Source organism: Ptychodera flava, chromosome 7 (genome assembly GCF_041260155.1).
Source record: "Ptychodera flava strain L36383 chromosome 7, AS_Pfla_20210202, whole genome shotgun sequence".
Lineage (NCBI taxonomy): Eukaryota > Metazoa > Hemichordata > Enteropneusta > Ptychoderidae > Ptychodera > Ptychodera flava.
The window spans coordinates 44,725,243-44,740,599 of NC_091934.1; the positions used below are offsets into that span (position 1 = coordinate 44,725,243).

Genomic DNA, 15,357 nt, shown 5'->3' on the forward strand with positions numbered 1-15,357 from the left:
ACAATTATTTTGACAAAATTTCACGTGACCTCGATGACCTTTGACCTCAAATATATATATTTGTCCACAACTCAGTAACCACAAGTGCTACACCCTTCATAAATGGTATGATGGGACACCTTATGACACCACATATTGTACCTCATTAACTATGCGCATATCTAATTCTGAGCAAGCCAATAGAGCTGGATGTCCGATTTTTGGTATATAGGGATAACTATAGGGTAGAAATCTAAATATGCCCATCTAAATATTAGACATCTACCATCGAGAACAAAAGAAATTTGCTGTAATTTGAATATTTAAGGAGTTTAAGCAATTCCCGCTATAAATAAAGAACCCCTGCCTCAAACTCCACAAAAGTTGCTAGACATATTTTGCCGTTGTCATGCCATTGCTTCGTTTAATAACCAGTTAATCAAATGCCTCATTGACAGGAGGAAATTCAAGACCATATTTGAATAGTAGTATATATTGTCCTCAAAATTACTCTATCACGGCCCAAGTACTCATTGCCTTCAGCAATACTGCCTTGTTATTATTATTATTATACCTTATATAATGAGGGTAGTCTGATTTACAAAATGAATTGTAATTTCCATCAGAGCCCTCTAAAATAAGTCCATTGTCATACAAAGAGAAAGCATACATGGAAAAAGTATTGAATTGGGGACATTTCGATAAATAAACAGATTATAAATAAATATGCGAAACTAAAATGTAACAAAGGTCCAACAAGACACAATCAATCCAAATCAGAGCCCTCGTCCATGAACTTAGCATACAGATAATTACGTAATGTGGATTTTAAGGATAAGAAAGTTTCACAGCTACGAACGGACGAGGGAATAGCGTTCCAAATTTTAACTGCTCGATAAGCGAATGATCTTTGACCCATAGCCGTTCTAAATGACGGCGTGTATAAATTACCATGACTAGTGTTGCGCGTATTTAAATGATGCATTTTGTGAGAGGACGGAATAAATTACATAAATAGGAAGGTGCAAGATTGTGTAGAGCTTTAAATGTCATTACAGCAGTAAAATAAGTAATACGAAAGTCTATGGGCAACCAATGAAGACTGGTGAAAACAATTCGAGAGGAAACAGATGTATCGACACCTAAAATAACCCTGCCAGCTCTTTTCTGGAGTTTATACAATTTCTGGAGATTTGTTTTGGAAGTGCTACCCCAGACAGTGCAACAATAATCGACTACAGAAAGAAATAACGCATTGTAAACCAAGAGTAGTACATTTCTCTGAGTGAAAGGGCGCAGTTTACGCAAAATTCCAATTCTCATAGACAAATTCTTACATAGCTTATTAATGTGATCATCCCAACTTAAGATGTTATCAATTTGCACACCTAGAAGTGTGTGAGTAAAAACATTTACAATTGGAGTGTTGTTGATTTGAATAGTGAAAGGGGCATCAGAATCAGTAAAAAACATGATTTTAGGACGTGATGCAACAACCATACATTTTGTTTTAGTGGTATTAATTGGAAACCCAGTTTGAAACCGGTATAAGATCCTCATTCAAACTGAAGTTGACATTTTCTATGGTAGCCCCGGAAACACACATGGTCTGGTCATCTGCAAACATTTCGAAATTGCTCTCATTGAGACACAGTGGAAGATCATTTATGAAAATTAAAAACAGAAGTGGTCCCAGTATAGAGCCCTGTGGGACTCAACAAGTAACTGGTAACACGTCAGAGTTTTCAGACATATAACCGACAAGCTGGTTTCTACCGGTCATGTAGGAGCGGAACCAATTTAAAGATGACCCAGTTACACCATAAGTAAAAAGTTTCTTTTGCAACATGTCATGATCAACAAGATCGAAAGCTTTACACAAGTCTAAAAACATTAAGCCACTGTACAAACTCTGATCCATATTGCTGAGAAGTTGATCGGTTAACTTAAGCAGAGCAGTATGACATGAGTGTAACTTTCTAAAACCAGATTGAGAGTCAACAATTAAGTTATTACAGTGCAAAAAATTGTACAAACTGTTGTAAACATGTTTCTCTAAAATTTTTGATAGAATAGGTAAAAGAGAAATAGGCCTATAGTTGTTAATGTCACTTTTTGAACCACACTTATGTATAGGAACAATCTTGGCACTTTTGAAGCAATCAGGAAAGATGCCATTGAAAATAGACATAACACGATTGGAACTAATTTGGGATAATTGGATGGTGAAGTAATGTCGATATAATCTGCAAATGTAACCTCACTGCTTTTCTTCGTAAGTTAGACACTTGTTTTTATGAGTAATTTGTAATATTGCAACATTCAGCTATAGGGCACCTAACACTTTTGAAAAATGTGAAATATATAAAGCTCCAATTATCCCAAATTAGTTCCAACAGTGTTACATGTTGAAAATACTGGTGACAGAATCTGCTATACAATTTGCACCAAGTTTCAAAAGTCTGGGAGATATATTGTCCCTTCCAGCAGATTTACTATCATCCAATAGAGAAAGCTGCTCTTTTACAAATTAACTGAGACAGGGGAATTTGAAAAGTAACAGGGGTTGAGTCAACTTTTGAATTAAACCATGCTGCAGTAATACTCAAATCATTTGAAACATTGATACATTTACGATACTTATCAGTAATTCCAGTAAATGAACATTAAATGCCTGGGCAATGTCCTGATGGTTTCTTAGTAATCTACCATCACTATGAACGCATGCGCAAGGGTTTTGTGTACGAACATCACCCTGAGACAAAATTTCATTCACAGAGCGCCAAATAACGGACGGGTAGCTGGAATTGCTACTGAAAATATCTTTATAGTACATGCGCTTTGCGAAAGTAATTGTGTGAACAACCCTGTTTCTCAGGGATCTATACAATGAAGGTCAGCTAGGTGAAATCAAATGTGTCATCCTCTCCGACCTTTGTAATTACCAAGATTCCCCACTGGATCAAGGCAAAGCGTAAAGTTGTTTTTCCTGCATAAACTATTGATAACTTGGTCAATAACTTTTTGATCACATAAATATTTTTTCAGTATTTTATAGGTCTGAAATATTTTACACAGATGACCTTTAAACCAGTTCATTGTGAAGTCATATATGACAAAGCATATTCATCCATAGTCTCGCATGCCAGACCTCGAATCTGCGTCTGCGCTTGATTGTGCGCCGCGAAGTGCGAAGCCGCCAGCTGCGAGAAACAGGTAACCTGCGGCTACTCGCGGCTCCGCCGCTGGTGGCGCACTTCGTACGCCTATCAAACACAGACGCAGGTTCGAGGTCTGGCACCTGGCATGCGAGACTAATTCATCCACAACCAATCACACTCACTGAAAAGTAGAGTAACAGTGGTTAATCTTACCTCATATCACGGTGAACGCGATTGACTTCTAACTATGTTCGAGTTTCTCCGTGTTGTCTTCGTTTTAATCGTCATATTAGCCACAACTCTGTGGTATCTTCACTATCGACGCAACCTACCACCTGGTCCCTTGGGTCTGCCTTTAATTGGATGTCTGTTACGTCTTGGAGGAAGACCTCACAAAAAATTTACGGAATGGGCTAAAGTGTATGGAGACGTCTTCAGTGTGCGACTTGGTACGGAGCTAGTGGTGATTCTGAACAGCAATCGAGCGATCAAAGAAGCTTTCATCAAAAAGTCTTCCATGTTCTCTTCGAGGGTACAAGAGGGACTTTTTAATCAGCTGTTTAATAACAAAGGTAAGAGAACAGAAAATTAGCTTCCTATGGCGATGACCCTTGAACCTAGCGCGTTCGATAAGTACCGCTGCGATATATCACAGCTAGAAGAAGATCAATTAAGCGTTAATCATAAATCCGATTCCACTGACACCCGAGTGCCAATAGCCATATAGTCAATGAGGTCAAAGGTCCCGTAACTGGGTCCAATGTCGCGATGTTGCGTTCCTTCGACAAGCTTCATCTGAGGATAAAAATCTGGTTTTTAATATTGACCCCGAGCTGTCGACCGCTCGGTATATTTCTATATCAACTTCTTAGGGGTGAACCATTTGATGTTTTTGGGGGGTATGGAGGATTTTGAGAAAAAAAATTGTCACCGGGTGAGATAGAAGGAAAAAAAATTGATCCTGTCATGGCCTGAGAAAAAAAAATTGTCATAACAGACAGAAGTGAAAAAAAAATTGTCACAATGCACCAGAAATTAGCAAAATTTGGAAACCTTATTCTCATGTATTCTTTGCCGGCGCGCCGCCATAGGTGGCGCAAATGTTTTTACCACAAGCAATTCTTATGGTTTTTTTCCCAGCACTTATGATATAAACATGCACTACATAGGTCTACTTTACACCTCAGTACACTCAATGTTTTCCTTCCCTTTTCTGACCCAAGAAATCATATTTCAGGATTTCTGTTGCAATATCTCAATGGCATAGGCACTATCTAGAGGAGACTATTTGACTTCTGTAAATTGTGAAAATTTAAAACACAAAACAGGAGTCAATAAACTAGTGTTAAAACCAATATATTATTCTCTTAATATAAATATGTTAGAAAGATGTACAAGATGACAATGAAAAATCGAGGAACAACAAATATAATGAAATAAAATGTGTGAGCCTTGTTTCTCTGACCACAAAAGATAACATCTTTCCTGAGAACTTACATCGATGCTTGGTCATGTTAATTATAATATGACACCACACACCGGATCGCTCATTATAGAGTCCGTCAACAGTGGCGAACTCTCTCAATAACTAATCTGGCTTCTCCTCTTTGAGGACGAAGATGACTTAATAATCACACAACCAAGCGGAGGAGATACAAAACAAGAGAGCGACTGATGAAGGAACCCCATTTTTGGTTCTTAAACACCATTAAGACGAATCACTCAATCAACAAACCGGTTTACTGGGGACTAAGATCACATGACCAGGGTCAAAGCACTATCAATTCACCGGTGTCTCGCCATGTATTCGGAGGAATGTGAGGAGGGAGGGGGTCACTAAAAAAATTGAAAACTTCAGGGGGCTTTACTGAAAATTTGAGAGGAAGGGGGCGGGGTTACTCAATTTTTTTGTGCGAAATAAATTGAAACACATCTCAGATTGCACCATTGCACACATCCATTTCTCAAAATTTTCAATGCGAGAGGGGGGGGGCACCCTCTCGTGCTCTACCCCTTGGGTCTTCTAACAGTTTTACTGGTAAAAGACAAATTGAAAATACCTCTCGGATTGCACTACACTGCACCGTGGCGCACATCAATTTCTCAAAATTTTAACAAGATCTAGGACAAAACTGAACTGTTGTGAATTCATCCTTTATTATCACAGAAACATGTTTTAATTTACCTCAGTTCAATGACCATTTTGACAGTTAAACATACCATATTCAGGCTTTTAAGCTGGCAGCTGGAGAAAATATGACACACGAAGGTCACAGATTTTCCGTTCCTGTATATTCGTTTGTCTTCAGTCTCTGGCAAACAGAACTGTTTTCACAAATTGTATTGTCATTGTTTGGTTGTTGAATATTGTGACCCAAACACTGATCATGCAAAAATGTAAAAATATCAGTCATTTTCAAGCAGTTTTACTGAGTGCAAAATAAACTGAAACTCCTCTCAGATTGCACCATTAAACACATCAATATTTCAAAGTTTCCAATACGAGAGGGGGAACCCCCTCTCGTGCTCTCACCCTTGGGGTATTCTAACAGTTTCACTTAGTAAAAAAAATTAAAAAAACACCTCTCAGATTGCACCAGACTGCACCATTGCACACATCAATATCTTAAAAATTTCCATGCCAGACACTTTCCCCGCGTTCTCCCCCTGTACTTTCAAATTCTGCCCGGTCAGATATCCTAGTGAAAACCCTGTCATAATATCCATCCAAATTAAACAATACACTATATGGCTAGATACTGCGTGAGCTTTTATATCTTTATTTTATTGTGACTTTGAATTTCATTTTGATGGGTTCACCTTTTTTGAACCATCATGAGATAACTGATGATAGTCTAGCAGGGTACATCAGGATTTGAAAGGTCTTTACTGTTGCTGTATTTTGTAAATATTACAATTATATGTATTGGTATTTAACTTTTTAAGTGGGGGATCAGTCAAAATTTCAGAGATAGAGAGGGAGGTTACTAAATTCATCATGGTTAGCGAGGGGGGCGGGAGGATCACTCGAAATTCAGAGTTTCAGGCCGTAAATAATGACGACTCCCTTATATACAAACGCATTACAAACTTAATACCAATAAAAAAAATTGCACTGCTACTCCATTTGAAAAAAAATTGATGCAGGTCTGACTGTAGGAAAAAAAATTGCTGTCACTCTAAAAGGGAAAAAAATTGCTCCCATACCCACTTCCTCCATACCCCCCCCCCTCACAGAAATCAGATGGTTCTCCCCTTAGAAAATAGAAATGGACGACATAACTTCGGTCGATTCTGAAATTCGAGTATTCGGAATTGGCATGGAGTAGGGTCGGGGATGTCGATAAAGCCCCAAAATAGCCCTACAGCGCAGCTTCTTGCCCGGGTGAATAGAAACTCCGCAATTATTATAAATGACCTCAGACCTGTGTTCCGTTCGAAGGTCATCTGGGAACGGCTGAGGCGGCCATGCTCTAGGGCTGTTCGACCAGAGGCATATGGCCCCTTGTATATTCTGTTTCAATATTCCTCACTCATGAGCTTGGTGTTCGTGTTCAGTGTCTCTAGTCATATCGTAACCAATGTAGGCGGCCTTACCCTCACTGTATTTAGAATTATTTATGGTAAGCCAAGCGAGCGGTCAAACTTTAAATCCGGGAGTCAAATATGATGCAAATTAGGCAGAATAAGAAAATTTAAATCCAAGATAGCGACCAATTCCTGTGACCAATGAAAATTTAAAGGAACAGGTGCACTAGTACTCTTTGAGTCATATCACCCCTGCAAGTTTGAAATGGCTGCGTGCAGCGGTCTCTGATCTAGGTCGACAAAAAGTGACGGAAGAAGTTGGCTGTAGTTGTAGTTGCAGAAAGCTGAACTCCTGTAAAACCAGTAGACCGTGCAAAAATACGATACCAGAGAATAAATAACCACAAGTTAACAGATTATTGAAAATCGCCTCTATCCTGATGTTATTTGTACGGGAAAAATTCATTTTCGATTTTTAACAAAAGTAAGTTGGTGAAAATTTTATTAATTATTTTAAGGGCTTCACATGAGCTTACACAGTGTCACGTGGTCGATCAGAAAAGTATTACAAAAATTGAGAACCCGAGACTTGGTCTTCGAGGCGCAATCTGACTTTACTGTTTTATACTGAGAACCTTTTTTTTCTATTCTTGTTTGCAGGCATACTCTTTGCGCCATGGCCAATATGGAAAGACCTCCGTAAATCCTGCTTGGGAATCTCCATGAGCTAGGAATGGCAAAAAACTCGACCGAAATACGAATTCAAGAGGAAAGCCAACATCTCGCGAAGACTCTGCGACAATTAAACGGTGCGCCGACAGATTTGAGTCAGGTTCTTATGAGTGCTGTTTCTAACATAACCTGTAACTTGCTGTTCGGGAAGCGATTCGATTATGACGACGAAGAGTTCAAGGGACTTCTAGAGATCAGTCGTCAGTTAGCAGTGAATACTCAGCAGTCTTCAATTCTCAGTTTTATTCCATCGTTGTGTCTTTTGCCCTTGCCCATTAAACACAGGCTGATGGCAGAGCACAATCGAATGAGTATGTTCATGGAGAAGGCAATAGCGAACATACAGAGACGATTTCACAGTGTGAAACTGTTCAAGAGTCGTTTATAAGAGGTATATAAGTCAAGTCCAAAACTACAAAAGAAATCCATCAAACAGGTACAACTCTAGCACTTTCTCAGAAGATCCAGACCACCTCAAATATTCTTTAATGGTCCTTTTCACCGCTGGAACTGAAACCTCTGCAACTACTTTGCTATGGGTCTTACTCTATCTCTGCCTAAACCAGGACATCCAAGAGAATTGTTTAAGCGAAATTAAAAACGCCATTGGCCTTGAAAATACCCCATCCTATGCCGACAAAACCAAACTCCCTTACGTGGAAGCAGTATTGTTGGAAGTTCAGCGAATAGTAACCATTGTTCCAATCGGTATCGCACGGTCTATGATGGAAGATGCTGAGCTGTATGGTTACAACATTCCGAAGGGAGCCATGGTTATGCCAAACTTCTGGGCTGTGCACATGAACGAGGAGCTATGGGAGCATCCAGAGAAGTTTGATCCTGCTAGGTTTCTGGATGATTCGGGGAGACTGGTGAACAGTGAACGGCTTATGCCGTTTTCAGTCGGTAAGTAGTGATAGTAACCCTTTGAGCACCAAAGTCATTTTTTGTCGCCCTTATGAAATATGCCAAAGTCAATTTTTTTCAAAGTTTGACAAAATGTTGATAAAAATCTGTAGCTAATGAAATGTGATATCCTTTTGGTCCACAATTAACCAAAAAATTACAGAAAAATTCATAAAAATTGGTAAAATGTTGTACTAAAATTTTGATGGGAAAAATTACAGCACTCATGGGGTTAAGCACAGAATGGCTGTTTTAACCTAAGGCAACATTGCAGCAAAAAGAACAAAGTTATTTCTGCAAATTAAAACATGCCCACCATTAAGGGACAAAGCCGATCTTTTTTGGAGCTTTTATTTGTTTGATATGAAGAGTTGTTTGGTCTGTTTTACTACTTGAAACACAGAAATACAATTGTAACTGAACCTCTACTTGAAGCCAGACAAGTTTAAACTTGTCGTGGAGATTTCTAGGGTTTTTACTGTAAAAAACGGGTACAGCGTACAACTCTGACTGTGTATGACTAAATGATTATATACTGTTACATAAAATTTGGACCTGATTCAAGTTTTCGTTATGAAATCTTGATTGGTGATGCTTTTCATATGGCGAAGGACACTAATACTTCGTTCATACAGGCAAAAATTGAAACGTTTCAGCGACTTTATTTGTGATTTGTAAACACAGGGGATTAATAGTTTGGGTCCGCTCGTGTCCATACTCACAAAATTAAGCCATTGTTTTGATATTTAAGACGTCTTAATGCGCCCTCTCGAGTTCAAAAGGTGTGTATGGCCAAGCATACTGCATAACAAGATGGCTGAAACGAACGACGTCGTACTGGCTGTAAAGAATGTGAAAGAGGTCCCCACCGAACTATCCAAATGTTTTTGTGTCGAGTTTGTGTTTTATTCGTTTCTAAATTGTGTTCCTACATTCTTATCCGATTGTTTGTGTTAATAAAAATGTTTGTTTCGCCTCGCCATAAGCTTTCCTCACACATACAAAACATTACCGTCCACACTAATCCAAACTTCCCTACAAATATCCGAGGCGAAACAAACATTTTTATTAACACAAACAATCGGATAAGAATGTAGGAACACATTTTAAAACGAATCAAACACAAACTTAATGACTCAATCGAATATTTTTGTTCCCAATTAATAAATCATATAGACAATCTCAATTCTCGGTTTATGGCAATTTTTGTCGACTGATAAAAGTCTTTTCATCTTCAACATTCCATTCTAATTTCACCTACGGTATATAATACCTAACCTCCTGTGACTTTCCTTCTAAACGTTGATTTGCCTTGTGCACCAAAGAGATGCTGTATTTTATGCCAAACGATGAAAAAATATGTGAAGAAATAACCATGTATCAGTCAGTACGGCAGGCGAAACCCGGACGGCCATACCGATTGGAGACAGAGCAGAGTAGATCGAAACGCAAACGGGGTGTTATTATAGGAAAGGCGGTGACTTATTTTACAGCTGAATAAAATGCTGTCTCTGGTTGTGTAAGTCTGTTGATCGAAATATATATTTTGTTCCCAGTTGATTAATCATGGGGGATGGCAGTCTCGATCTCCCCTTTATGGTTCGATATTTACTGACTCGTTCCCTCTCATTTTTGTCAATCAATGAAAGCATTTTCGTCTTCCATATTCAATATTACTTTGACCGATGTTACATCCTGACCTATACTGTCATTAGTTTTGACCAACGTACAAAGATATTGCCCATGCGTCCGGCTGATGAGATGTTTTGCAAAACGGTGAAGAAATGGGGGCCCGGGAGACATCGATGTCAGTCTTTCCGGACTGTTTACATGTAGCTAATAGGGGATATCAAAGGAGATGAATCAGTTAGTTGAATAAAACATAACTTTTCGGACTTATTTTATGTCAATTTTGTCAATGTCGGACTTTTGATTCAAGAGAAACCAGAATCACCTACAGAGATGTCTGTATTAAACACGACGAACAATTGGGAATAGTTTGTTATGCTACTGTCGGTCTCAGTCGTGGTGTCTCTCCCATAAAATTTCGAAGCTATAGGTCTACACTTGTCGTTTCGATTCACAGGTAGCGGTACACCGATGACCAGATATTGTACTGTTCTTAAAACTAGTCTAAGCAATTTTACGACACTGCACTATTTGCCATCGTGTCTCCCCGTGAACGTCCTTGAATCTATGGACGTGACCATTGTTTTACTGCGCCCATTAGAGTGTAAACCCCTGTTCGTTACCAGCAGAATACTTTTTAAAGTTCTGTACATCAGTGTACACTGTGTGTATAAGCCCTAAACCTAGTTTAATTCAATTATGGAAAGGTATTAAAGAATAAAGGGTCGTTACAGTTGCTAAAATTGCGAGAAAAACGGCACTTTTTACTCAATAGTCCTATTCACAAGCTCTATTGTTTTAATCACGTCCATGGTGTGCTGTTGATTTTCATTCTTTCGTGCAATTTCATTCGCTTGAAGCAATTATCCTTTCATTTGACTGCTCTGTGGGACTCTTCTGAATATGTGTTTTGGATAAAAAGAACTCTACAGTGAAAGACATAAACTTCGACGGTGATAGGTATACAATATCGGTTCTCGACGGTGATAGGTATACAATATCGGTTCGATGTGTGAAGATATACAGATTACAAGTTATTTTAGAAGTTCTCAAAACCAGTAAAAATAATTCTGCGCGCCACTATTTGATAATTTCTTCTTGTGAACGTCCTTGAATCCGTGACCGCGACCATTGTTTTCGAAGTGTTCGACGGTGGATGATCGGTAGATAATGAAGATATATGTTACTGAACTATCGTGTGATTGTTTAATAGCATGGTTAGGTAATAGACGGTGTAGTCTGTAGAGGCGATACGGCGAAATTCCACGGCCCAAGGGAGCGTACATCGCATGGTTTCTTACAACGAACCATAGACAGAGCCGTCGGTTTCCATAGCTACTACGTGAAATCCGGCCTCACCGATGTCCCGGGCCGATGTCCCTGTCCTGATTCGGAGAACAACTTTCAAGCTGCGTGTTGAGGTTCAGATGTCCGATTTTTTCATATTCAAAAGGCTTATTGATTTACAGAGAACGCCCGTCTTGTTTTTAGCTTTAACTTAGCGCAAGATGGCAATTGAAAATTCAAAGCCAAATAGCCAGTGGGAAAAAAATAGACGACTCTCGCTCTCACCAGCGGTCGAGGTCGCAATGAAAAAAAAATCGAAGTCTCTGAAATCGGTATCATTGCTTCGCCATGTTTATTGTTGGTTGTACGGCCAGTTTAAAGTCACAGACTTTCTTCAAGGTAAAGTTCATATAATTGCCATACCGCGAAGTTCCCTGTGCATTTCAATATGTCTATTTGGAAGCAAAAGCGCCACGGACATTCGATCGATGGTGATGAACTTTCTCCAGGGCGTGACATGTCACCAGTTACGAACTTTACCGGTTTTCGATACGAAATATGCAATATATTATCAGCGTTGTTCACGTTGTGTTTTGAGTTTGATATGGAATATAACAGGAAAACACTAACAATTAGAGTGACGATAGAGACCATGCCCGATACGGAAAAATTGACATCAACTACTTGCAATGAGCAGTGACCTGAAACTTCAGACTGATATATAAATGTCGACAATATAAAACATTGAAATGCCGGAGAGAGAGAGGGAGAGAGAGGTTTACGCGGTCGCGAACTGATTATACTCTTTCGGATATGACTTCGGTGTAGACGATACACAGACATCGAAAATGTACACCTACTTTCCAGAAATTCGACTAATCTTATAATAAAGAGGGGAACAAATCCAAAAGTGTTGGTGGAAGTAAATCTTCAGATGTTGGTTTTCTAAAGTTAGATAATACTTACAGAAATATGGTCGTCATAGTCTTCTTTTAAAAACTATTATCTTCAACACCACGTTTCTTATGATCGGTGATGTCATTTTTTATTATTTTTACAAACTTTCAATGCATCAAACGCTATAAGACTATCTCATCTGCCTGTCAAGGAGTTACAATATATTTCCAGGCTGGCACACGATGTCAACTTACGTGTCGTCCGTCGAGCGGCCGGTGGCAGTCTCACAGATTGTTCCGTTTGTAATCGCGGCCACTTTGATTTTGATGTGACACCAACGTGCGTTTGAGGTTTTTTTGTTACGAAATTTGTCGACCTCACAAAATTTACAGTCCATGCTTGAAGCAGTCTCAACATGGCAAAAATGTCTCGCTTAAATTTCATCCTCGTCGTTCCAAATTAAATTCGACCACTAAATTATTTCGGCAGTTTTAATTTCCTATTAATTCGACGTTTTTCAAATCGTAATGACTTTTTTTCTGGTCGAATTGATAGGGTTTTTGGTATCAAGCTTATCTCTTCGTCGGACCAGTATACCGCGAGATGTAGTACTGTGTTCGGCAGCCATGGCGAAAGTGAATATTGTATATTGGTTGTTGTTTGTTTTATGTTACAAATACCTGTCGCGTGAGGGCGTTTGAAACGCTTCTGAAGCGGCTCAGTCTGTCCACACAGCGATTTGCGGATAGAGTTAATCCCTACAACGGCTCTGGTCGGGCCGACTAAACCGTCTCAAATCTGAAACGCTTCAGAACCATTTCGGAGTGTCCACACATAACTTTCTGTGTCAGTATTGGCCCAGAACCGTTTCAGAGACGTTTCAATGGCCTGTGTATGAACGGCATAATATACAGATATATAGCAGCTTTCATCTTGTGGCGGCATTTATTGACATAAACTCCGGAAAACGCAGGCAGAACAAAATCATCTATTTGCATTCATACGGTGTTTACATTGCTGAAGTTGTGCGCCCTCATTTATAAAGTGCGGTGTGCGACTTTATATATGCAATGAATTCTTGCATCAAGTAAAGGTTAAAAATGAGCGACATTGTCCCTTAAATCCTGTGTTTATACTCACATCTTCTGTCAATAAAATACTTGTTCATCTATTCCAGGTTTTTAACGTTTTTCTTATAATTGTATCACAGCCTGATTGAAAAGATATCGCAAATTGGCTTAACCTCTGAAATGTGCACCAAATCATATTTTAACAATGGAAAATATTGTAACTTTTCTTCGACTGCAGGGTCACGTGACTGCCTCGGCTCTCAGCTGGCAAAGATGGAAATGTTCCTCTTTCTGACACGACTCATCCAGCAATTCCAATTTAAGTTCCCGGATGATGACATCATTCCGTCTACTGAAGGTCCTTTTGGCTTTGTCCTCGTTCCTGACAAGTTCAAAATTATTGCAGTTGATAGAACCGCAGATGACATGTAAAGAATTTTGAAAAATCAGAGTACGTGTTATTCAGTATAGAATGGTAAAACGTAGTAACGCCCGGTACAAAATTTAGAAATTGACTATTTGCAAGATTCTCCTCAAAAACACACAACAACAACAACAACAACAACAACTTCTCACAAAAGACGAATCTCTCAACTCTATCATTATGTTTACATTTAAGGTAGTACAAGCATCGCAGGTAAAACACAACTTTTTCTAAAACTTTCCTCAACGAAACTTTCAACCACTTCACTTACCAAGTCACGAATAAAAATCAGTAGTCAACATGAAAAGTTTGGAACTAGAGAAACAAATTACTGAACATTTACTGATATTAGAATTTCAAAATAGCCGCCATCCTTATTTTAACTCGACGGGAAAAATACACTTTTTGATTTTCGAGAAACTAAAACTGTGAAAATTATTCTTACTCAAGAATTTTAAAACAAGCCCTCACAAGCGGTAGACAGGATAATGTTGTAAAACTTTTAGAGTCCTGATATGTGTCCCCAGGGTGCATTCTAACATAATCAACAAACTTACATTCCAATTTACCGATCAAGCGACATAAATTTCCTGCAAGGGTTAACGGCTTAATTTCGAAAGGGCGAAATACTACAGAGATTTTGTATACTTTCGTCATACCTGATACTTAAAACAAAAAACTCGATATCCCTGTCCGGAAAGCAGTAGGAAGCTGCACATAAATCTTGAAGTTGAACATCATCAGCGTATTTTCTCCATATAACGATAAGGTCAATATCAGGGCCAAGGTCAGTGTCAGAGCTATAACGGTATTTCGGTACATTCATTTTATCTGAAAACTGCTTTCTATCCGGTTCAAGGATGTCAGAGTCGCTGACCTTGTGTATCATTTAGTGTCTGTATTTTAATGGTATCACTTGATAAGCACTTTGAATATTTACCGAAAAATCTTTACATATCTTCACGTCTTTAATTTAGTTCGCAGACAAAACTAAATGAAAGAAAGCAACTGCATGATTTCTGTCTATCTAAAGTGTACACTTTTGAGTAACAGCTTCAGCTAACGAAATTGTTGGCACGGGACAGTGTTGACTCCACTCACTAATAATATTACGATATGGACGTGTCATCAGATGAACGTCATTCAGGCATAATAATAATTATCGTTGTTTATTTAACTAGATTCATTTTCTGTTGTATTCGTTATTATTCATGACATAAGCTTACTTTCAAAATTTCGATTTTTGAGTGAATAAAGACATTGACTTTACAGAGTGGAATCAATTACACATCGCAATAATCTTCACGTCTTCCTTCAGCTTTTAGAAGCAAACCAAATATTTTTTGTTGGAACCAATAGAGAGTTGTATCTTTGTTCATGCTTGTCATAAAAAAAGGTTTTTATTAGGTGTTTATTGTTTTTAGCTCACATTTGGTGTACCAATGTGAGGTTATCGTATGAGCTGAATCAGTTCATTTGCATCTGATTGCATGTCTGTATGTCTGTATATTTGTGGGTATGTGCGGATGTATGTCCGTCACACACAAAGGCTCCCATACCGCCAAAGCTACCATCTCAGTATTTGGTGTACAGGTAGATGCAGGGGTTGAGGTGTGAATTTGTTCAAATGAACACGTCAGTGTCAAAAATGTGCAAATGAGGTAAGAAAAAGGGAAATCCTGCAAATGTGCAGGAGTGATGGCCAGTGTCTGAAACAGGCTTGAGTCATTTCCTGTCATTGTTT

The 15,357-nt window shown here is 38.7% G+C and overlaps 1 pseudogene; it reads left to right on the plus strand.

The window, feature by feature from the left end:
- Positions 1-3,255: 3,255 nt before the first annotated feature.
- Positions 3,256-14,988, plus strand: LOC139136527 (cytochrome P450 2U1-like; annotated as a pseudogene).
- The last annotated feature ends 369 nt before the right edge of the window (positions 14,989-15,357 follow it).